General features: G+C 41.0%; 1 protein-coding gene across 3 annotated transcripts in view; it reads left to right on the forward strand.

Moving 5' to 3' along the window:
• cadm4 (cell adhesion molecule 4) overlaps positions 1-24,095 on the forward strand; it is a 734,387-nt gene that overhangs the window by 488,794 nt on the left and 221,498 nt on the right. The gene's annotated exons all lie outside the window — the stretch shown is intronic.

The raw sequence follows: 24,095 nt of genomic DNA on the forward strand, positions 1-24,095 counted from the left end.
TGGTGGTGGTGGAGGGGTGGGCTTCCAAAAAAAATATCTCTAAAGCCTGTCATCCTTACTTTACAGTGAATCTGGGGATATAATAGCATCATCCACCGAGATGGTCAGAGTGAGTGTCTCGTAAGATCTGAGAATTTTTATTTGCAGTATCTGTGCTGTGATCACAGACCTGAATTCCCAAGATGACTAAAAAATACAAAAAAAAAATCCTTTACAGCATGAAACCAGAATGCTTTCTAATAGGCATTGTTTATCCTGCTTTCGACCCTGGCTGTTGGCCTGTCAAGATACACAAAGACAAATCCTCTCATACCCTGGTGTCACATTTAACAGCTTGTACTCCTTCCAGCAAGTTTTGTTTTATAGATAGAAAAATAAAAATTAATATATACATATATATATATAGTGATGCCCAAGGGTGCGTACAGCTGACATAACCCCAACACAGAAAGTCAGGACACCGGTATATCACACAACACATGGTTTATTGATCCAGTCTAGCACACAATGCTCACAGAGCACAACACAGTCCCTCTTGCTGCCATTCCTTCCACATCCACTCTTCCTCAGGCTATTTCCTCTTCCTCCCAACTCTGAGCAGTGGTGATTGACTACTTTTATAGGGCACCCGGAAAGAGTCCAGTTGCCCAACAAGCTTATTCCGGTAGCTCATGACCCGTGGCCCTGTTGGAAGGCAAGGAGGCTGCCTTCTGCCGGTCCAGAGGAGAAAATGTCCTGGAAATGTAGTCTTTCACTGTCGGGGCATATATATATATATATATATATATATAAACTGCTCAAAAAAATTAAAGGAACACTTTTAAAAAAACACATCAGATCTCAATGGGAAAAAAAGAAATCCTCCTGGATATCTATACTGATATAGACTGGGTAATGTGTTAGGAACGAAAGGATGCCACATCGTTTGATGGAAATGAAAATGATCAACCTACAGAGCCCTGAATTCAAAGACGCCCCAAAAATCAGAGTTAAAAAATTATGTGGCAGGCTAGTCCATTTTGCCAAAATTTAATTGCAGCAACTCAAAATTGTACGCAGCACTTTGTATGGCCCCTGTGTTCTTGTATACATGCCTGACAACATCGGTGCATGCTTCTAATGAGATGACAGATGGTGTTGTGGGGATCTCCTCCCAGATCTGGACCAGGGCATCACTGAGCTCCTGGACAGTCTGAGGTGCAACCTGGTGGCATTGGATGGACCAAAACATAATGTCCCAGAGGTGTTCTATTGGATTTAGGTCAGGAAAGTGTGGTGGCCAGTCAATGGTATCAATTCCTTCATCCTCCAGGAACTGCCTGCATACTCTCACCACATGAGGCCAGGAATTGTCGTGCACCAGGAGCCACTGTACCAGCATAGGGTCTGACAATGGGTCCAAGGATTTCATCCTGATACCTAATGGTAGCCAAGGTGCCTTTGTCAAGCCTGTAGCGGTCTGTGTGACCCTCCATGGATATGCCTCCCCAGACAATCATTAACCTACCACCAAACTGCTCATGCTGAATGATGTTACAGGCAGCATAATGTTCTCCATGGCTTCTCCAGACCCTTTCACTTCTGTCACGTGCTCAGGGTGAACCTGCTCTCATCTGTAAAAGTCACAGGGCACCAGTGGTGCATCTGCCAATTCTGGTATTCTATGGCGAATGCCAATCGAGCTGCATGCTGCTGGGCAGTGAGCTCAGGGCCCATTAGAGGACATCGGGCCCTTGGGTCACCCTCATGAAGTCTTTCTGGTTGTTTGGTCAGAGACATTCACACCAGTGGCCTGCTGGAGGTCATTTTGTGGGGCTCTGGCAGTGCTCATCCTGTTCCTCCTTGCCCAAAGGAGCAGATACTGGTCCTGCTGATGGGTTATGGACCTTCTATGGCCCTCTCCAGCTCTCCTAGAGTAACTGCTTGTCTCCTAGAATCTCCTCCATGCCCTTGAGACTGTGCAGGGAGACACAGCAAACCTTCTGGCAATGACACGTATTGATGTGCCATCCTGGAGAAGTTGGACTACCTGTGCAACCTCTGTAGGGTCCAGGTATCGCCTCATGCTACCAGTAGTGACACTGACTGTAGCCAAATGCAAAACTAGTGAAGAAACAGTCAGAAAAGATGAGGAGGGAAAAATGTCAGTGGCCTCCACCTGTTAAACCATTCCTGTTTTGGGGGTCATCTCATTGTTGCCCTCTAGTGCATCTGTTGTTAATTTCATTAACCCCACAGCAGCTGAAACTGATTAACAACCCCCTCTGCTACTTAACTGACCAGATTAATATCCCATAAGTTTCGTTGACTTTATGCTATCCTCTGATTAAAAAGTGTTCCTTTAATTCTTTTGAGCAGTATATATATATATATATATATATATATATATATATATATACTGTATGCTACATAAATTAGTGGATCCATTACACTCAGACTGAGAAGATTTGTTATCTATTTTACTTATCCCCTTATTTTTTTCTAGATAATTCCTCCATCATGGCTCTTATGTGGGTTCACTATAAAAGGTCTGATAATCCTGGTCCCACCTGTCAGGTGTGAGCTTCTTCTGCCAGCTCTGTCACCTATCTATTAAAGCTCTGTGCTTCAGTCTCTTCTGTGTGTTCCCAAATGACTCATCACAGATGTCCTCACCTAATACTCAACCATTCCTGACTTTTACTCCCAGACGAGTATCCCACCATAAGAAAGTGCACCATCTGGTGGTATTTCTTGCCCAGTGTGTCACACATTGAAATATTGGGTGGGATCTCGAAAGCAGAATTCTGTGCTCTTTTGTCAGGGACTTGTTAATTACTATCCAGAGTACATTATTTTTTTTTGTTATGTTTGCAAATATTGTTTGGACGGCACGTTGGCGCATTGGGTAGCGCATGCTGCCTCAAAGTTAGTAGACCCGGGTTCACTTCTCAGGTCCTCCATGCGTGGAGTTTGCATGTTTTCCCCGTGTCTGCGTGGGTTTCCTCCGGGTACTCCGGTTTCCTCCCACAGTCCAAAGACATGAAGGTTAGGTGCATTGGTGATTCTAAAATTGTCCCTAGTGTGTGCTTGGTGGGTGTGTGTGCCCTGCAGTGGGCTAGCACCCTGCCCGGGGTTTGTTTCCTGCCTTGCACCCTGTGTTGGCTGGGATTGGCTCCAGCAGACGCCCATGAACTTAGTTAGGATATAGCAGGTTGGATAATGGATGGATGTTTGGGAATTTCTTACCTCATTTTATGTTTAGGTCTATAATTAGTATTACTATTATTTTGGTTGCTATAAATTTATATGATTATATTTCATGGCCTTATTATTAATGGAATCTATGATATCGCTAATCAAGAGTCTAAGAGTGGCATGAAATGTGATGTCACCGCTACAATACGTACTCACGGGTGTCTGACTTTTTGATCTCCAAAGAAAGGACTTGTGGTAACTGGTATTCATGCAGCTGAGAAGGAAATAAAAGAATTAAGGAAATGAGGCTAAGAATTTGGCATAGTACTTTGTACCACTGGGGGTGCTCCCAAGCCCCCAACTGCAGATGCAGTAATGCCCTAGCACAATTCTCGATTTAAATAAAAGACATTTATTCATCCACTGCAACTTCCCAACAATCACCTGTCAAAAAAATCAGTAATCAAATATAATAATTCTGTCAATTCTTCCACCTTCTTCCCTCCAAGAGTGTCGGCTGCTGCCTCCTGACTCTTACTCCGACTCCCCGATGTGAAGTAAGGGAGGCTCCTTTTTAGGAGAGACCCGGGTCTGCTTACGGTGTCACTGGACTGCATGTCGGCAGCAATTAGGAACATATTATGGAGTAAGCACTTGGAGTATGGTCACGCTGAAGACCCTGAGAATAGCTTATAGCTTCTGAACCTGTTTCGAGCAGAAGGATATTACCGATAGAATTCACCAAGAGGCCTGTGACATCTCTGAAACACCTACACATTTCCATCGGGTAAACTGGCCTGTTGCCAACAAGTGCTTAGCTACATTTCAGAAATGTGATGTATGGAAGAGAAGTTAGAAGTCTCACATACCACCAGGCCTTTACTTAATGTGATGAAGATGTGTGCTCTGGAAACATAAAATTAGAATTGCAGGCCTAAATGCCAAGCATCACATCTGACGTAAACTCAAAACACCACATCACCCTGGTAACACCGGCCCCGCTGTAAAGCATGGCGCTGTAGACAGTGTCTTGTGCTGAGGCTTTTCATTTGTTAGGGACTGAGAAGCTTATCAAGAAAAGAAGGTAAAATAGATGGAAATAAACGTGGAGTTCACCATTCAGGAAAAGTCATCACCATCTGCAAAAGCCCTGGAGCTCAGATATTGATTCACCTTGCAGCCAAAGCACACAAGAAATGCAGCACTTGAGCAACTTTAAATGAGAAAAAAAATGTATAAACTGAAATGGTCGAGGCTCGGACTTGACATTCTGTGGTGAAATTGTCATTAGCCCAAGATCTTCAGTCAGCTTGCCTCACCTTGAATGATAGCGTGTGATGTGCAAAGCTGGTAAAGACTCACAGCTATATCTTCTGTCAGTGAGCCTGCAAGCTTAGAAAGACAAATACTCAAACATTAGCATGACGTTCCATTTTTTATTAGCTGTTTTCGGACCAGCAATCAATCAATCAATTTTTATTTTACATAGAATACACCATCAGAGTGTGGCTTATATTTAACAAATAAGAATACATTTTAGCTTACACAATAAATCCAAAAGCTTTCAGTATCATATTGCACTTTAGACAAAAATGTACAGAAGAAAGTCTAAGTCTGTTTGACAGAAATGTGTGCTGTTATGTGAGATTTGAAAGAGTCTTCGACGGGAGCTTCATAAACAGACTCAAGAAAAGAGTTCATGAGGGTAGGAGCTACAGGGATGTCTGGCCACTCACCAAAAGTTACAAAAACAGATCTTTGATGTTTTGAGAAGGCCACGGTGGAGAACAACTAGTGATCAGCTCAGTGCTGTGATCTGAGGGGCCAGTTGGTTTTTTTTAATATGGTTATGCTTAGCTTACATGCATACATACTGTGACGAGTGGCGAGGGGTGGTACCCAGCCGAGACGTCCAGGAGGACCGAAGAAGGGCTTAAGCCTCCTCCAGACCATGTGGGGGCGACCGCCCTGGAGGCTTTGGGGACCACAGGAACCAAGCTTGGAAGCTCAACCCTATAGGGGTTGGAGGCACCCCAATGCCTGAGGAACCCTGGCACTCAGCACTTCCGCCACACCCGGAAGTGCTGTGGGGAAGAAGACCAGGGACACCCGGAGCGCTTCCAGGTGTGCAGCCGGTACTTCCACCACACTGGGGAGTGCTGGCGGAAGCTAATCAGGGAGGCACCTGGAGCACGTCCGGGTGGGGATTAAAGGGACCGTCTCCCTCCATTCAATGGCTGGAGTCGGGTGGAAGAGGACAGAGCTCAGAGGAGAGGAGTGGAGGCGGACCAGAAGATAGAAGAGAGGCATTGTGCGAGGCCTGGACTTGGGGGTGATTGGTGCTGCGGCCCTGGGTTGTGTGCATCACTGATTTGTACATAGTGTAAATAAACATGTCGTGGTGCATATAATCATGTCTACAATACATATATGATTACATTCTAGTTATGTAATTTACAGAACATATATAAATAAAGTGTCACGAATGGAGTCATCTTTAAATTTTCAATGCAATTTTCAAAGGTGATCAGGGTCTTGTTGGTGTCTTTTTTTGGGGTTTTAAGACCCAGTTCATCCATTTCTGCAGGGACTTTCTTAAGGGTTGTCGTTGAGCGAGGGAATACACCAGTCAGTGTTGGTGCACCAACTATATTTCTCCTTTTAATATTTACAAAGTCCTTGAAGTGAAACAGGTGCTCAATGGCACCTCAAATAAGGCAAAATGAAAAGCCAGTTAAATAAAGAAATATACAAGTGCATTTTTCAATCTTCGCTCGAGTGTGTCAAGTTCAGGTAGAAGCTCCAGTCATCGGTCTTCTCCCTCTAGAATGAAACTGGGAGTGCCTTGCTTTTATAGTGGAGGGACTGCACAGGGCAGAGTCAGTTTCCCTCCATGGATGGTTTCCCAAGGCTGTGGAAGAAAAGTGAGATGTTACCATCTGTGCCCCAGAGTGGGAGTGCTTACCTCGGAGGAGCCCAGGAGACAAACCTCAGATGCACATGCATGATAGGATGTGTAAGACTATCATAGTCTCTTTGAAGCTAAGCCCAGACTAATGTACAGACTGAGGACATCCTCTTCAGTGTCTGCCTCCAACTCCTCCAAAGATGAACATACAATCCTCAGAGATCCCACTGAAGAATCATAAGACATTATTTTTCTATAGGCTTCCTTCAGCTGTTTGTACATATGGTAGTGAAAGCCACATTTACATTAATATATACATTGTGACAGATATTGGGGGCACCACTGAGCTCCAAATCCTGGATACAACCAACACAAATATAGTCACAGGTTCAAAACAAAGGGTTTTATTATGCCAATACCTCACAAAGGTTTCTAGATAGATTGCACAAACACAATCTTCCTTCCTTTTCTTCTCTTCTCTTCCTTCTCCATCCACCTCTCTCCAGCAAGTATTGCCTTCCTTCCTACTCGCAACCCTAATTCTGCTGGAGGAGACTGGATAGCTTCCTTTTATGTTGCACCCCAGCAGTACTTCTGGTGCCAGGGCATAGCTTGAACGAAGCACTTCTGGGTCCTGAAAGGTAGGGATTGTGAATCCCCACAGCACCCCCTGGTGGCACCCATGGGACCCAGCAGGGCTGACTCCCTGCACTACAATTCCTTTTATCTTAGCCTCCTGTCCAGGTAAGGGTCCCATACTCATCCTGAACAGGATACCAGATAGTCCTGACTGGCACTTACAACATATTTGACAATGATAATCTTATAAACCAGATGTTTCCAACACCAGTCCTGGTGGGCTGCAGTGGCTGCAGGTTTTCATTCTAACCCTTTTCTTAATCAGTTTTCACTGCTATTGAACTCCTTTTCATTTTCATAGCCATGTTTTTAAAATATTCACTCCTCTGAACTTATTTGTTTCTTCATTAAAAGGAAGCCCAACAGAAATGAGCTAACTGATGACCAGCTAAATTTGAACGTCAAACTCCAGCCAATTTCACTCCAACCAGTTTCTTAATGAGAAGCCAATTCCTGCTGTTAATTAAAGCCGTTATTGACTATCATGACTTGTTGCTGCTCTCATTCTGCCACAGCAGACTGTTGATTTTCTGTTTTTTCTAAGACCACCGTCAAGATACTTTGGTGACCTGAGCAGACCAACATGACAGAGACCTTCACCTTTCTTTATTTTCAAGTTAGCTGGTCACATGGTGGCTTGTTTTGTGCCTCATTATTGTTTGGCTGCACATTAAGGAAAAAGAAACAACTAAGGGGCCTGAGTCGCGTTAATTAAAACTAAAGTAAAACAAGTTAATCAGCAGCAAAAACAGCTCACTAATTAAGAAGATGGTTAGAATGAAAACCTGTAGCCACTGCAGCCCAACAAAACCGGAGCTGGACACCCCGTCACAAACCTACAATCCTATATTTCCTTTTCTTATTATCTCTGCCATAGTTTCTTAGGAGAGGTATATTAGCTGGGTTTTGATGCAACTCTAAAAGAACACAATTCCAGGGAGCTTTGCTGGATTCCAGGCAGGTTAGTAAAATTAAAGAAACACAGGCGGTTCATTTTAGGATTTCCAAGCCCTCCAACTGAGGGGTTGGTCGCACTCCAGCCGCCATAAAAAATCTCACACTTTTCCAGTGTGGTGCTGAGGTGTCACCCGCTGCACTCGGGTCCCAATCCAGGTGGTTTGTCGTGTGGAGGGTGCGGCAATGCATTATCAGCACAGGCTCCCAACTTTACCTCTTCGTGCTCATATATTTAGTTTACTAGATACATCCACACTTCCTCTGCTCGCCTAGTAACATACAGTTTTTGCTTTAGGTAGAACTGCTAACAGTGGGCAGTAGGAAATCTATAGAAATGATCAATCCTTACAATTGGTTGACCTCCATCCACAAACTTCTCCAGCTGGAACACTTGGCAACACAAATTAAGAAAGCCAGAAGTAAAACCGTCGCCATTTGAGATAATTCTGTTAGTATGATCAGAGCCAAGACTGTGAGATACAACCATGACAGCCTCTGTACCTTATTTCTGCCCTGTCTCTGCCCCAGGTCACTTTCTTTTATTTATTTTCATATCTGCTGTTTTGCTTGCTTGGTCCCCAAAAGATGACCCTTGACCTGCTTTGATTTGCTTTATCCTCGGGTGTTTCTGATTTATCTTTGTTAGTTTGAATGCTGATTATGAAGTCAGTGCAGTCTGGTATTTTATTATTATATTATCTGTTCTTTCTTACCATAAGTATATCTCAAACTCTAACAGTGTATATTAAGTTTTGCTTAATAAATAACCTAAAAGAGACATTTCATCTGGAAGCTAACAACTTTATAAATTAGGTTTGAGCCTTATAAGGGCGATACGCTCGGTGCATTTGGTCTGTGTCAGAGCTCAGACAGCACTTATTCTTGTTGATTGATGCTTTGAGCAGGAAGACCATTAAAAAGAGAATTGCAATAATCATGTCTAGAGGTGATGAAAGTATGACAAAGTATTTCTGTGTCATAAAAGGTGAGGAAGGGTCTCCTCTGGCATTGTTCTATAAGTGGTAAAAAGAAGTCTTGACGACCATCAAAATGTGGCTTTCAAAACTCAAAGAGCTGTCAAGAATAACTCCGAGGGGTGAAGGCCGAAGCTGCAGGTGCTGAAGTCCAGTGAGAGGTTATCAAGTTGTTTGAGCTGAGCTGAAGATCCTCCTAAAACCAGTTGTAGATTGCTCACATGATGGTGGCACATTTATTTGGCCCTTCGGCCCGACATATTTATTAATCCATGTTTGGTTCCTAGCTACTGTAGGTCCCTGTCTGTGCAGAGTTTGCACTTGAATTCCTAAGCCCATTTGTCTCATTTATCTCCAAAATGTACATGTCAGCCACATGACTAATCTTAATCATCTGAATGAAGTTAGTTCATAAGCATGAAGGACTGGCACCCTAGCAAGGGTGGCCTCTACCTCCTCTCCAGTTCTGATGTTATAGTGTACGCTGTGAATCCCCACATTTCTTTATCGAATAATGATGGATGTTTTTTTTTTTTAAAGGGAAGTTTTGTGACACAGTAGTGCTGCCTCACAGCCTGGATTGAATTCTTAATCCGCATACTTTCTTTGTGCATTCACCCCATGTACAGTATGGGGAAAGGGATATACAAAATAGTGCAGCGTTTTATTATTAAAAGATGAGTCAGAATTGACGAGGTGTGCGTTCGTGAATGAGTGTGTCATGCGCAGGACTGATATTTTATGAATGATTGGTTTCTGCCAATGCTGCCAGGATAGCCTTGAGCTCTCCTCAACAGAATAAATGATTTTTCCATAAATACTGTTTATCCTATTATAAATGTTAAGTAGGTTTTATAAATTATTGTTACAAAAGCTAATTTAAAGTGCTTTAGAAATTTACATTGCAGCCAAAAAAATTTGGAAAAACATTCTAAGAGATAGAATTTCTTTACATACTCAAGATTCCACATATATGTCATGGTCACTTCAGTGTCCTTAAATAGCTCTAGCCTAGCCACTGGCTATAAGAGGACAAGAACATTTCTGTTCTTTTATTTCAATGTCAGAAATGTGCCCAGAGTCACCAAATCCATTCTCTATGAACCAAACTAGAGTAAAGAGCTGTCCATGAATGGCCCTGGAACTCCTTACCCTCCAGTCCCACTCCTCATCTCCTGCCATTTATTTGTTGGTCGTGATTTGTCTACACATATGTCTTCAAAATGTACTAGATCTTCAGTTGACTGTGAAAAATTTCTGAGAGTGATGGTTAATCGGTTCCTTGACGGGTGATGAGTTGATCACCAACCACTGGCTCTGCTTTACTTCCTAGTATTCTTGGCTAAATGGTGGAACCTAATGTTTCTGTCCAATACGGTAGGTTTACAACCCTTAGGATGCCCCTGATTATCCTCCACTCCCCAGCTGCCACCCTCTGTTGGCTCCAGAATGGCAAATTCTAAAATTGCTCTACTTGTCTGTTGCTTGAATGACATGCCTTCTTTGTGTCACATCGCTTTTTGTGTGCCTGCCAAGGTTTGCTGCTCTTCTTATGACCCTCACTGATGGCTAGTGTCCTCAATACTTGACATAATACCTGTTTGAGATGATTTTTTATTTAATTCAGCTTTATTTTTTAATGTGTTTGACTCTAAAATTGTATTACACATCCTTTCTTTGGTTTTTTGAACCACCCAGAGAGTCTGTTTCTCACATTTGTCTTTCATTTGGAGACCTTATTATTTTTAACATTATTTTTGACACCATTTTGTTTTTCCAATGGGTGCTGCCATTTTTTTTTAGGGTTTTCATGACACTAGTTACTATAATAATATATCCCATAATGCATTGGGATGGTGTAATGGCATCATTAGTGTGACTATATAAAGGTCACCACTAATCTAAAATTCTATTTATTTGTGAACTATTTTTTTTGTGTGTGTGTGTGAAATTTTCAACAGCTGTGGACCTTCAGAGTTCCACTCCATTGAGGAAGTTGTTTCTTTATATTATACGTCAATGATAACAACTGGATACACTATGTTTAGATTAGGTTTGGGGAGGAATGTGCGTTATATGACTCAAGTCAAGTAATCGAAGTGACAGTAACCTTCAATCCTACTGGCTGTCTAGTGCAGCTACTAAATCGTATTGCTCCGATGGTCTGCAGCTGGACCCATCTCCAAATTTTAGGATAAGACTTTTGCTCTGCACTTTGACTTTGTTTTTAGGTTAACATTTCTGGTTTTGGTGTTTCTTTCTTTGATCTCTCATGTTGACCTCTAATACATTTTTTTTTTACCTTTTTTCTCTTCTGGTACTTCGTCATCAGATTTTTCCGGCTTTCATTTCAGACTCTGAACCATATTATCATGAAAGTATGTGAACATCCCATCAGCCTCATCCAGCCATACCTCATATTCTTCTATACGTAATCACCAGCTGTTCCTTTGCACGTAACTAAACAGGTGAGGGACAGTGATGTTCCTCATGTTCATCACACAGGTATATAGCAGGCCTTCATTCATTTTACAGGCCTAAGATAGAATTGAGCTACATTGAAAAGGGTTAGAATGAAGATAGAATTGATCTCATTGGTACCTCCCTAAGTTCCATAATTCGTTTTATGTTTCAGGTTATTCCACTTGCAAGACAAGTTAAAAATGGCTTCTCTGGGCTTCTCTGGGATTGTGACATACTGTACATAAATCTGTCTGAAAAATCTTCTTTTTCCAATACCTGGTTTTAGAGCAATGAAGCTCATACCTGCAGCACTTGGCCTATAATAGAAATCAAGCAAAACAGTACACCAGTCCATTAAGGGACATGTTCCAGGTAATCTAGTCTAGTAACTGGCGGTTATTGATGGGACCAGAGGTGTCATTCCTAGTGATGATCAAAACAGATAAGATTCTAGTCACATACAGTTTAGTGAAATTGATGCAAAAAATTGTTTTGCAGACAATTTAGCATTTCTGATATAAAGGGATTTTGTTTTAAAGGAGTTTTAGGTCGGAAAACAAGCAACACTGCTCCCAAAAGCCTCAGCCACACTTCCATGTGTGCCTTGTTTTTTTCTGCACTTGTGTAGTGCATGTCACCCATCACACACCAGGAAATTCAATCCAATGCAATTTATCCCTTTTGTTCACATCACCGTGTAGAATCACAGTGATATTTTTTTTTTCTGATGTGCAAATCTTCGTATTTTCCACACAAAGTTGCACTAGAATGCTCCATCGTGCACATTACTGCGTCTTCTTCACAGGAGAATCACACTACAGTACATGGGAAGTTACTCCCCCACTTCCTCCTTTTCCACATCTTGATTCCTGCAGAAGAGGGTAAGGATTTGCACTTTTCATGTACCGTGGAGCTTCGAGTGTCTTTTCCGTTTCCGGTGCATCTTTAGGATTGTGATCACCAAAATACAGTAAGTTATAACAGCTGGCAAAGTTGGTGATTGCATGACCAAATCACAGCTGGCACATGGCAGGATATGAACGCGGTAGTATTTGTTTCACCAAAGGATCTTAATTTAATACTAAATGACATGCAAATGCATACAGAATTAAAACATGTAAATGCCTCCAGTTAGGACTAAACATCTTTCTTCTTGTATCAATGGCACACATTTTACCTGAAGCCAAAGCAATTTGTAACTTTTTTTTGCAAAACAAAATGTTGAATCTCTCTCTGTATTCAATTCCATGCAAATGGTTTAGCTCCTCACCAGTCTTTACCCGTTACTGCACCACACATTTCCAGTCAATAGTAAGATAAGCAAATAGTACAATGAAGTTTAAACAAATAGCAATGTTAAATCAAGGTAACTTAAAATCTTTTATCGTATTATATTTTTTCATATAACTAGTGTACAAAATGACATTGCAGCTCCAAGGATGGAGGGCCGTTATCCTAGACTGGGCATTTCAGTGCATTGCAGGGCACACTTACACAGATTCACTCCAGGCCGATTTAGAATTGCCAGTTAATGTAATACACACGTCTTTGTGATGTGGGGGCAAATCTGCACTACCTGGAGAACAAGTCTTGTAGATGCAGAAAGGACATAAAGATAGGAAACCTAAACCTCTGGATCCTTGAGGCCGTTGTTCGCACCACTGAGTGACTATGCCACCCCCAGATTATAAAATATTTTAACTATATGCTGATATACATAAGTTTGTCATTGTTTATGTTAATATGTATTTATTTTTGCCTTTAAAAAATATTTTTATCTTTTACACATGGGACATGTTTAATTAAAAACTGGACTGAACTGAATTGAGAAAGACAAAGTGTGAACTTCAAGCCTGCCCCCTTCTGGCCACGTTTAATGTCTTGGATTATAAACTCAAATAGTAGGTTAAGAAGCGCTCTCCATGAAGTTGTACATTTTAGCACAGTGTCCAGACAACCCCCATAATTTACAGGGGTTACATTCCTAGAGCACCCATGAATTGTGAAAAACTGCCCATAAATGCCTATTTTTATAATTTAAACCCTAAATATGCCCCCAAAACACTTTAATTTCAAACTCTGCTTAATACATTACCCTCAAAAACGAACGTATACTGTACAGTACTGCACTGGTATGTCTACCGCAGTGCTAGAATATAAAATACCGATGTTACCCTTATATGTACTGTAATTCATCCATCCATCCATCCATTTTCTAACCCGCTGAATCCGAATACAGGGTCACGGGGGTCTGCTGGAGCCAATCCCAGCCAACACAGGGCACAAGGCAGGAACCAATCCTGGGCAGGGTGCCAACCCACCGCAGGACACACACAAACACACCCACACACCAAGCACACACTAGGGCCAACTTAGAATCGCCAATCCACCTAACCTGCATGTCTTTGGATTGTGGGAGGAAACCGAGTGCCCGGAGGAAACCACGCAGACACGGGGAGAACATGCAAACTCCACGCAGGGAGGACCCGGGAAGCGAACTCCACGCAGACTGTAATTCATGCAAGCACATTTTCTTTTGTATGCACTGTCATTTTTTTTGGTATAAGTAGGGTAAATACGTAATAATTAACTTTAATAAAAATACAGTAAAATGTACGGTACTCACCAATAATGAATAATATTGATTGAAGATGATGATGTTGAATTAGCTGTGCAGTATGATAAAGGTATGTATTGAAGATAATGACTGCACAGCAAAGCAGAGAATTTACAGCTCCTCAGGTGGCTACTGCGGCATAACTCTTTAGTTCCAGGAGCAAATCCAGTAGCTCAACCTTCTCCTGGACTGTCTTAAACTTTTTCTGGCTCTTAGGTTCATTGCCAGAAGTCTTAGAAGGTGCAGGGCGTTTGGGTGGCATCTTAGGGCTTTAAGAACAACAAAACGGACAACACGAGATGCTCAGCGAAACTCTCGAGATAGCTACGCGCGGTAAACTGTTTATGATATGGGAATGCTGGGCTGCATCTGCCGGAGATGCGTCACAGAGCAGCAGCCAATCAGCAGCAAGGAAAAATGAATAACGCCCTTGGATTGGCTACTTTCACCATCTCAAGCCGCCTTTTCCTCTGTGGTTGTTTTGTGTTCTCTCTAGAGTACAGTATTGCCACGAAAAAAGCCATAAAAAATTGTGGATGATATTTGTGGTTTCCGCTAACAATTGTTAGGTTCTAAGGAAAAATCCACAAATGACTGAAGCCGCGAATTCTGAACCGCAACTTCCCGGGGGTCTACTGTAAACCTATAAAAAAACCTCAGAGTGACACTCCATGGCTACGGTATGAGGCCCACTTATCAAGTGCAAGGTTGGACTCTGTTTTGCTGCCAGAACAGCCTCCATCCATCAAGTTGTAGATTCAATATGACCCTGGAAGCATTCCTTGGGGTTATTTTGCTCCAAGCTGACTTAACAGCATCAAGTTGTTCTTGCAGGGTATTTTGACCTCACATTCATGCTGTGAATCTCCAGTTTCGCCTCATCTCAAAGGTGATCTGTTAGATTGAGACCTGTAGACTGTGCTGATGATTGGTGTAAACCTTGTTACACACATGTGGTGGGAAGGTTCAAGGAGCAGGGCTACCTAATAAAGCTGCCGCAGACTGTATATGTACAGTACACACGCTTAGCAAATTCTTTGGACCACTATAGTAATACTGGGGAGGGTCTCCTTTTGCTCCCAGAACAGCCTCAGTTCCTAATGGCATAGATTCCATTAGATTTTAAAAACATTTCTTTGCTATTCTGGTCCATGCTGACATGAATGCATCAAGCAATTTCTGTAGAATTGTCCTTTGCATATTCATTCTGTGGATCTCCAAGTTCTACCACATCCCAAGGGTGTTCTACTGGATTTAGATCCATTGACTCGGAAGGCCAGTGAAGAACACTGAACTCATTGTCACGTTCATAAAACTTATTTGAGATTACTTTTTCTTTGTGTCACAGTGCATTATGATACCGAAAGAAGCCATCAGATGAAGGGTAAATTATGGCCACAAAGGGATGCACATGATCAGCTACAATACTCAAATAGGCCATGATGATTGTTTGGTACTAGTAGGCCCAAAGTGTGCCAAGAAAACATTCTCCACACCATTACACCACCACCCGGAGCCAGGACTGTTGACACAAGGCAGGTTAGGTGCATGGATTTATGCTGTAGGTCTGACCCTACATCTGTGTGCCACAGCCCAACTTACGATTCATCAGACCAGGATGCATTTTCCCAGTTTTTCCAGTTTGCACTGTGGCTTTAGCTCATGGCTGACAGGAGTGTAGGGTGACCAGACGTCCTCTTTTCCCCAGACATGTCCTCTTTTTAAGACCTAAAAAATGCATCCAGCTGGGATTCTAAAATCTTCCAGGATTTCATTCTACCTCAGCCTCAAACATTCTTACATTGGATTTGGGTTGCATGCCCCTGGTGCTTTCCCAAACGAGTTACTTCGCCCTCCTCCTAATCCCTTCCACTCACTCTTTTTTTTTTTTTTTTTTATTTATTTATTTATTAATTTTATTACAATCAATACATAGCAATCAAGTTTTACAAAAAAAAAGAATTATGCTAAGAACAGATCGATCCCCACCCTTGAGAGAGAGAGCAAGCCAAACGGTGTAAAATTTAAGGCTTTTAAAAATACCTAAATCAACAAATTCTCTGTGCTTTATAAAATCATTTCAAAATATTACTGATTAGATCCTGCCATGTTTTGAAAAAAGTCTGCACAGATCCTCTAACTGAGTATTTGATTTTTCCAATTTTAAATAATATAACACATCAGTTTCCCACTGACTTAAAGAGGAGAGTTTGGGTTCTTCCAGTTTATCAGAATAAGTCTGCGTGCCAACAGTGTAGTGAATGCAATCACAGTTTGTTTGTCTTTCTCCACTTTAAGACCCTCTGGAAGAACCCCAAACACAGCTGTTAATGGGTTAGGAGGGATTGTGAGTCCAAGACTGTCTGAGAGGTAATTAAAAATTTTTGTCCAGAATAATGTTAATTTGGAGCAGGCCCAGAACATGTGACCTAGTGAGGCTGGGGCTTGGTTGCAACGTTCGCAGGTTGGATCATGCCCTGGAAACATTTTGAGAGTTTTAGTCGAGACAGATGTGCTCGATATATAATTTTGAGTTGTATAATTGTATGCTTTGCATATGGAGCTTGAGTGAATTCTCTGCATTGCTACTTTCCACTCCTTTTCTGATATATTAATTGAGAGGTCATTTTCCCAGTGTCCTCTTGGATCTTTGAAAGGAAGGGATTGTAAAAGGATTTTATATATTGTAGAGATGGAGTCTAACTCCTTGAAATTGAGCAATAATTTTTCCAGCGTGGATGAGGGTGCAAGATGAGGAAAATCTGGAAGGTTCTGTTTAACAAAGTTCCTGATTTGAAGATAGTGAAAGAAATTTGTAGCTGGAATGTTAAATTTGGAACGTAATTGTTCATAGGATGCAAAGACGTTGTCTATATAAAGGTCTCTAAGCAAGTTAATTCCAAATTTTTCCAGATATTAAAACTGCATATGTTTGTGAGGGTTGAAAGAGGTGGTTCTTTTGCAGGGGTGCCACAGAAAGAAGCTTCTCCGTCTTAAAATGCTTTCTACATTGGTTCCAGATTCTAAGTGAGTGGAGCACAATTGGGTTATTAGTGTATTGCCGATAACGTGTGTTTATTGGAGCACAAAGCAAGGAATACAAAGAAGTACTGCAGGATTTTACTTCTATTGCGGTCCATGCCTGTGTATGTTCTTCTATTTGTGTCCAGGTTCTTATCGACTGTATATTTGCCGCCCAGTAATAAAACTGGAAGTTAGGTAGAGCCATGCCGCCTTCTGCCTTTTGTCTTTGTAGGGTCGCTCTTTTGATGCGTGGATGTTTAGAATTCCAAATAAATGAGGTTATTGTTGAATCTAATTGCTTAAAGAACGATTTATTAATGTATATTGGTATGTTTTGAAATAAAAAAAGGAGCTTAGGAAGAATATTCATCTTAACAGTGTTAATTCTTCCAGCTAGTGTGAGATGAAGGGTTGACCATCTATGCAAGTCTTGTTTAATTTTTTCCATACAGACGACGAAATTTTTTGATAAAGAGCTTTATGTTTACTTGTGATGTTTACCCGAGGTATTTAAACTGTTCTGCAATGATAAAAGGAAGGGTGTCTAATCTAATATTATATGCTTGCGAATTCACGGAAAGAGTACACTTTTATTCAGATTAATTCTGAGACCAGAGAGCTTTTGAAATTCTGTGAGTGCTGCTAAGACTGCAGGCACAGAATTTTCTGGGTCCGATATATACAGTACCATGTCATCTGCATATAATGAGATTTTCTGTTCCAGTCCTTCTCTGCTAATCCCCTTTATCTGATCAGTATTTCGACAATGTATTGCCAGTGGTTCAATGGCAATTGCAAACAGCAGTGGTGACAAAGGGCATCCTTGTCTTGTGCCACGTTCTAGTTTAAAGTAGTCTGAGCAAATGTTATTGATGCAAACTGAAGCTTCTGGGTTAGTATACAGTAATTTAATCCATGCACAAATGTTGGGCCAAACCCAAACTTCTCCAAAATAGTAAAAGGTATTTCCATTCAATCATGTCGAATGCTTTTTCTGCATCCAATGATAATAATATTTCTGGGGTGTTTGATTTAGTTGGTGAGTATATTACATTAAACAGGCGTCGAAGATTTGAAGATAAGTGTCGGCCCCTAATAAATCCAGTTTGGTCTTGTGATATTATTGAGGGAGCACTTTCTCCATCCTTCTAGCTATGATTTTAGAGAGTATTTTAACGTCGTTATTCAGAAGTGAAATTGGTCTGTATGATGCACATTGTAATAAGTCCTTATTTTGTTTTGGAAAGACAGTGATTAGTGCTTGGCGAAAGGTTTGTGGAAGAGATTGGTTATCTCTGGCTTCTGTAAATGTTGCTAATAGGAGGGAGCTAGCTGAGCGGAGAATTTCTTGTAAAACTCTGCAGGGTAGCCATCAGGGCCTGCTGCTTTTCCACCTTGGAGTGACTTTATAGCATCCAGTAATTCTGATAATGACAGAGGTTTATCGAGCTCCTCCACACTAATAGCGTCAATTTGTGGTATCTGTAATTTATCCAGAAATGCATTAGATTGTATATTGTCTTCTTTAAACTCAGTAGTATATAGGGATTTATAGTAGTCTCTAAAAGTGCACATTATATTTTTGTGTTCGATGATTTTATCTCCATTCGTGTTAGTAATTACGAGATTGCGTTGCGCACTTCTTGCTTGTGAATTTGTTGCGCTAAAAGCTTATTAGCTTTCTCTCCATGTTCATAATAATGATGTCTGGATTTGTAAATTAGTTGTTCGGTTTCTTTAGTTGTCAAGAGGTTTAATTCTGAATGTAGAGCCTGCCTCCTCTTATGTAGAGTCTCGCTTGGTAGTCTGGCATGTTCTTCATCTATTTTAGTAATTTCGCTTTTTATCTCTGCTACTTTCTTCGCTTCGGATTTATTTCTGTGGGAAAGATATGAGATAATCTGTCCTCTTAAGAAGGCCTTAAGAGTTTCCCAGAGTGTTCCTGCAGAGATCTCAGGGGATGTATTTGTCTCTAGAAAGAATTCAATTTGTTTGGATATAAATTCAGTACAATTCTCGTCAGCTAATAGAAGCGGATTGAGACGCCATCTGCGGGTGAGTGTATGGGGCTTAGTAATTTCAGCTCCAAGATCATCGGAGCATGGTCTGAAATAACAATAGCATCGTATTTACAAGATTTAATCTTAGGCAAGAAGTTATTATCTATAAAGAAGTAATCAATCCTTGAGTAGCAATGATGTACTGGTGAGTAGAAAGAATATGTTCTTGAATTTGGGTTTAAAAACCTCCAGGGATCTGATAAGTTGTGATCAGTTATAAACTTTGTAATTATCTTTGCGGTGTTAGTTGCGTTCCCCTGTGGAGGAAGTCTTATCTAAAAGTGGATTTAGAACACAATTAAAGTCCCCAGCCATTATAAGTTTATGAGTGTTCAGATTGGGAATGGATGCAAATAAATTTTGTATAAATTCCTTATCATCAACATTAGGTGCATAAACATTTATCAAAATCATTTTACAGTTAGATAAGTCTCCCATGACCATCACATATCTCCCTTCAGGATCCAATACTACATCTGATGCTACAAATGGTACTGTTCTATGTATGAGAATTCCCACCCCTCTAGTTTTCTTTGTAAAACTAGAATGGAACATTTGGCCAGTCCAGTCTTTTGCAGCGGAACTGATCCTTACTTAGTAAGTGGGTTTCCTGTAAAAATACTATTTTAGCATTTAGACCTGTTAGGTGAGAAAGTACTTTCTTTCTCTTTAATTCGTGATTCAGGCCTTTAACATTCCAGCTTACGAGTTAACTGTCCCATCATGGAGACACTGATTCTGAGTTTTTGGTGTCATATTATAGTCTTAACTGGAAGTGAAATAGTTTAGGTCTTAATTTCCTATTCCCCCAAGAGTTGTTGCCATGCAGCTTATTATTACGTTGATAGTTATAATTATAAAGATTGAGATGATAGATTAGATATAGATCAAGCCTGCTCTCTTTCTCTTCCCCCCTTAACCCCCCACCCTCCCTTTTTGCCTCCCCAGGTGAGGCTAAAACCCACTTCATGCAGTCCCAGTCCTCTGACATACCCAGAGACAGAGCACGTCCAAAGCACATCAAGCCCCCATGCAGTGGCGCTTTAAGGTTAAAAGATAGAGATATCTGTTACCAATATAGTCTTTAAAAGAGGAAAAAGAAAGAAAAGAATTTTGCACTTAATATATATATATATATACATATACACATATACATATATATATATATATACATACATACATACATATAATCTTCATCAATTTTAGTGCATTAAGATGATATCCCCAGATAATAAACCCAGGTGATGGTGTTAAAGATGTGTCCAAAACAAGCATAACAAGTCTTAATGCAGTAATAGCAATAACAGCAAACCAAGGGTATGATATTGAACAGTCTCATTTAGGGTACACATGAAATAATTAGAAAAAAAAAAAAAGAGGAGGAAAACGTAATTAAGCACAATAAAACACAAACATTTAGCCCTAGTAATACTAAGTAATGATAAGTAATAAGTAAGTAATAATAATATAAGAATATGAGAATATATGCTGATAAAAACCCGTATTTTAAAACAAATAGATCAGACAGTAGATTATTAATCCTAGCTTTATCATTTACCGCCATGACTCACAATTATGTATCAGAATAGTCCGGGATCAGCTTTCTTAACTCATTTTCTGCCTCCTCCTTGCTAGCGAAAACATAGAAATGCCCTGCCATTCCACTTTCAGTTTTGCGGATACAGGAGGCCGTATTTGACATTGGCTTGCCGTAGCAGCTGTTTAATATTATAGAAGGCGGCGTTTGATAGCTGTTGCTGGAGAGAAGTCAGGGAAGACGAATGTGGCAATCTTCATATATAATATCTTCCTTTTTTTCCTGAGGAGTTCCATCACCTCTAACTTAAATGATAATCGTTCAAAACGGACTATAAAAGATCTTGGTCGGGTCTGACGGTGTTTGATCAGTCGTGTAAGCCGCTGCTATCTCAGATTCTGCTTTAAAGTCGCCCCGATTATTTTAGAAAAAGTTCAGTTGCGAATTTCACGGGTTTAAACTTTCGATTCTCCGGCAAGCCTTCAATTCTGACATTATACCTTCTATTCCCATCTTCTAAAGCAGCCAGTCTGTCTCCAAGTTTTTCTCCGAGTTTTTTACATTCAACTGACATTTACTGCTCTTTCCTCGGCACTGGCAGCTAGATGTTCGGCTATTTCGATCCGATTCGTGAATGTCTCACTAAGATGCTCCAATCGATCAGCAAGCGTGCTCAGTTTAGCGAGTTTTTCTCAATGCGCTCTTCAATTTTACCCAGCACCTGTCGAAGTTCAAGCTGTACCTCTTGACGAAGTCTTTCATTTGCCTGTTGGATTTCCTGTCGCAGACATTCATTGGCCTGTTTCATCTCCTGTTTCCATTCCTGTTTCAGTCTCTCATGTGCCTTTGCCGTTGCTTTCTCATTAGCCTTCTCGCTTTTCTTTATATCTTGCCTGAGGTCAGCGAGCAACACTTTCAGTTCAGATAGCTCAAATGTGCCTTCTTGTACCGTAGATGAAGCAGCAGACTCTGCTGAAGCGGTGTCCCGCTGCTCCAGTCCCGCGTGATTGCGTAACTGAAGCCGCGGACCTCCCGGCCTTTTCCAGTTTCAGGTAATCCTCTCCAATCGGCGAGCTATCCACATCTGCACTCACGATCGCACCTTCGCTCCCCTTTTCGCTCTCAGCAGGCGACGATGTAGCGGACCGTGGTCCCGAGGAGTCTGTACTTTCGCCCATCTGATCCAGGTCTGTCTCTGAGAGGCCGTATCTCGAACTAGGGCTTGCTGATCGCAGCTTGGATGTAGCTTTAGTCTTCGATTCTTTCGGACCCCCCTTCTTGTTGGCCATGTTTATATGTGTTTACATATACTGTAGCGGTCCCTCTCGGGTTGAATAAATACAGGATATCTCAGAATAATAAGCAAATAATATGAAAAATAGCACCACTGCTAGCGGAGCTCCACTTCAGACGTCCATCTCTCGCATCGGACGAGACCAAAACTCTTTTTAGCCTTACTGCAAAAATCAAGCGGAAGTAGGGGAGGAGCAAAGCAATAGTTTTCGGAAAGGGAATTACTGCCATTGGTCGGTCGCACTCACTCTTCATGCTAGCTTTGGTCAGTAACATAATTAATTTAATAATTTAATTTAGTAACATAATTAATCATTTGGTCAGTAACATAATAACATAATTATTGCCATTGCTAGCTTTGGTCAGTCTACACCTCGATAACTGTCTGTTGATTCACTGAAGGGGAATCTGTGCCCCCAGTACAATTTTAAACACGTGACCTGCAAGGACTTTCGTGCCTACCTAATGAATAATCGTCGCCTATTGGGAAAGATGCAGCCTGCTGAAAAGTATGCCCAACCACATCAGGAGGACTAAAAGTCTAGTGAAATGGCTGACATTTTATTTTATCTTATTTTATTATGTGGCCTTTTAAGAAATATTTTGAGGTATGCTAAATGTTTTAATTTTATTTTTTTATTATTGCCTTATTTAGGGGAAAACATTAAACAGAAAGAATTGTCATTTGGCCAAAAGATACGTTTAAAGCACCAAGCACCACACCACTGAAAGTGGACTGAAGGCCACTAAAGCACAAGATTGAACGCCAAGGAAATGGAAGTTTTGGTGTTTTTTTTGAAAATGTTACACTTTATTTTAATCTTTGGCCATAAAAAGAAATATTACAAGTTGTTGTTTAGTGCAAGATTCAGTAAGAAATTCAAAAGTTCAGTGCAAAGTAGGCCTATTGACCATTATTGCTTATAGTGGTATTGGTGTTTTTGTTTCTGCATTTTAGTCTTGTTAAAGACCAATAAAGTTAATTATCATACTATAACCTAGTAGTCATGATCATGGACACATTTGTATGCATTCAAGCCACGGTGCCACATGCACTGTCCCCCGACCCCCCATACCTGCTGCCAAGTGTCCTCTTTTTCACAAACTTAAATCTGGTCACCCTACAGGAGTGGAGCCTGATGTGGTCTTCTGCTATTGTAGCCTATTTGCCTCAAGGTGTGACGTGTTGTGCATTCTGAGATGCTGTTCTGCTCACCCCAGTTGTTCAGAGTGGAGTTGCTGTAACCTTTCACATTAGTATGGCCGTTCAGCAGTGACCTCTGTCATCAACAAGGTATTTCCATCCACAGAACTGAAAATCGCAACAGGTCAGCCATTACATAAATACACAAACCAGGCGTCTGGCACCAACAGTCATGTCACATTCGAAATCACTGAGATTAGGTTCTTTTTCAAATTCTGATTTTTGATTTGAACATTAACTGAAGCCCCTGGCCTGTATCTGCACAGTTTTATGCATTGTGCTGGTGCTGCATGACTGGCTGATTACATAATTGCACGGATAAGCAGATGCACAGGTGTTCGTAATAATTTGTTCAGTGAATGTGGATGAGAATCCAGTTATAATACGGATGAAGTGGCAACCCTCCTCACCAAGATGGAAGAACGAATCAGTTCCTCTGGCATCTGCTGTTTTTCTTTAGGGGTGCAACTGCAATGGCTGAGAAATGGAGATGAATAATTTATATGTGGCTCTTTATACCAGATTCTGAAAATTCTGCACAGGTATTGTGCTCCATGAAACAGTGGCTTATCTAGTCTCCCCCTCAGTCTCTTTTTCTTTATCCATCTGTCTCCTTCACACTTTTCCTCGCCCTTTCCCTTGCTTCAATTTTCTCACTCTCTCAGTCCATCTGTCTTCATTGCCCAGCCCCAGTCTGTTCATTTCTTTCTCCAGACCACTTTGCTCTGTTTTAGCTCTCACGGTTTGGTTTTCTCTCTGCCTTTCTTTCCATCTTTCTTTTACAGGTTCTCTAAGTAGGTTTTGTTCTTGTTCATCTCCCCAGCTTGTCCACACTACAAAAAATGCATATCGAAATACTAGACAAAAAAAAAAACTTTAAATGGAAGTTGTTTTGCTTTTATTTAGCAAAACAATCTGCCAATGGGGTAAGCAAAATTTACTTGACAAGACTTTGTAAAGTAAGCTCATTAATCGTAAATACACAGCTTTTGATAAGTCAATAATTCTTAGAATAAGGAAAACAAGATTTAACGTCATGATATAAATACTTTTCATTTGCTTAGATTTCCTGTTTTGTAGGCAACCCTGTTGTTGTCCTTTTGTGGTGTCTACTCATCATCCTCTGACCTGTGTCCTTTCTCTCTCGGCTTCACTCTCTCCTTGTTCGCTTGTGCATTTGCTTCGGCTCTCGTCTTCCAAGAATTCATTATTAGCTTGTTGTATGAATATTTTAAAATCTTT

The sequence above is a fragment of the Polypterus senegalus genome, chromosome 12 (genome assembly GCF_016835505.1).
Source record: "Polypterus senegalus isolate Bchr_013 chromosome 12, ASM1683550v1, whole genome shotgun sequence".
Classification (NCBI taxonomy): Eukaryota; Metazoa; Chordata; class Cladistia; order Polypteriformes; family Polypteridae; genus Polypterus; species Polypterus senegalus.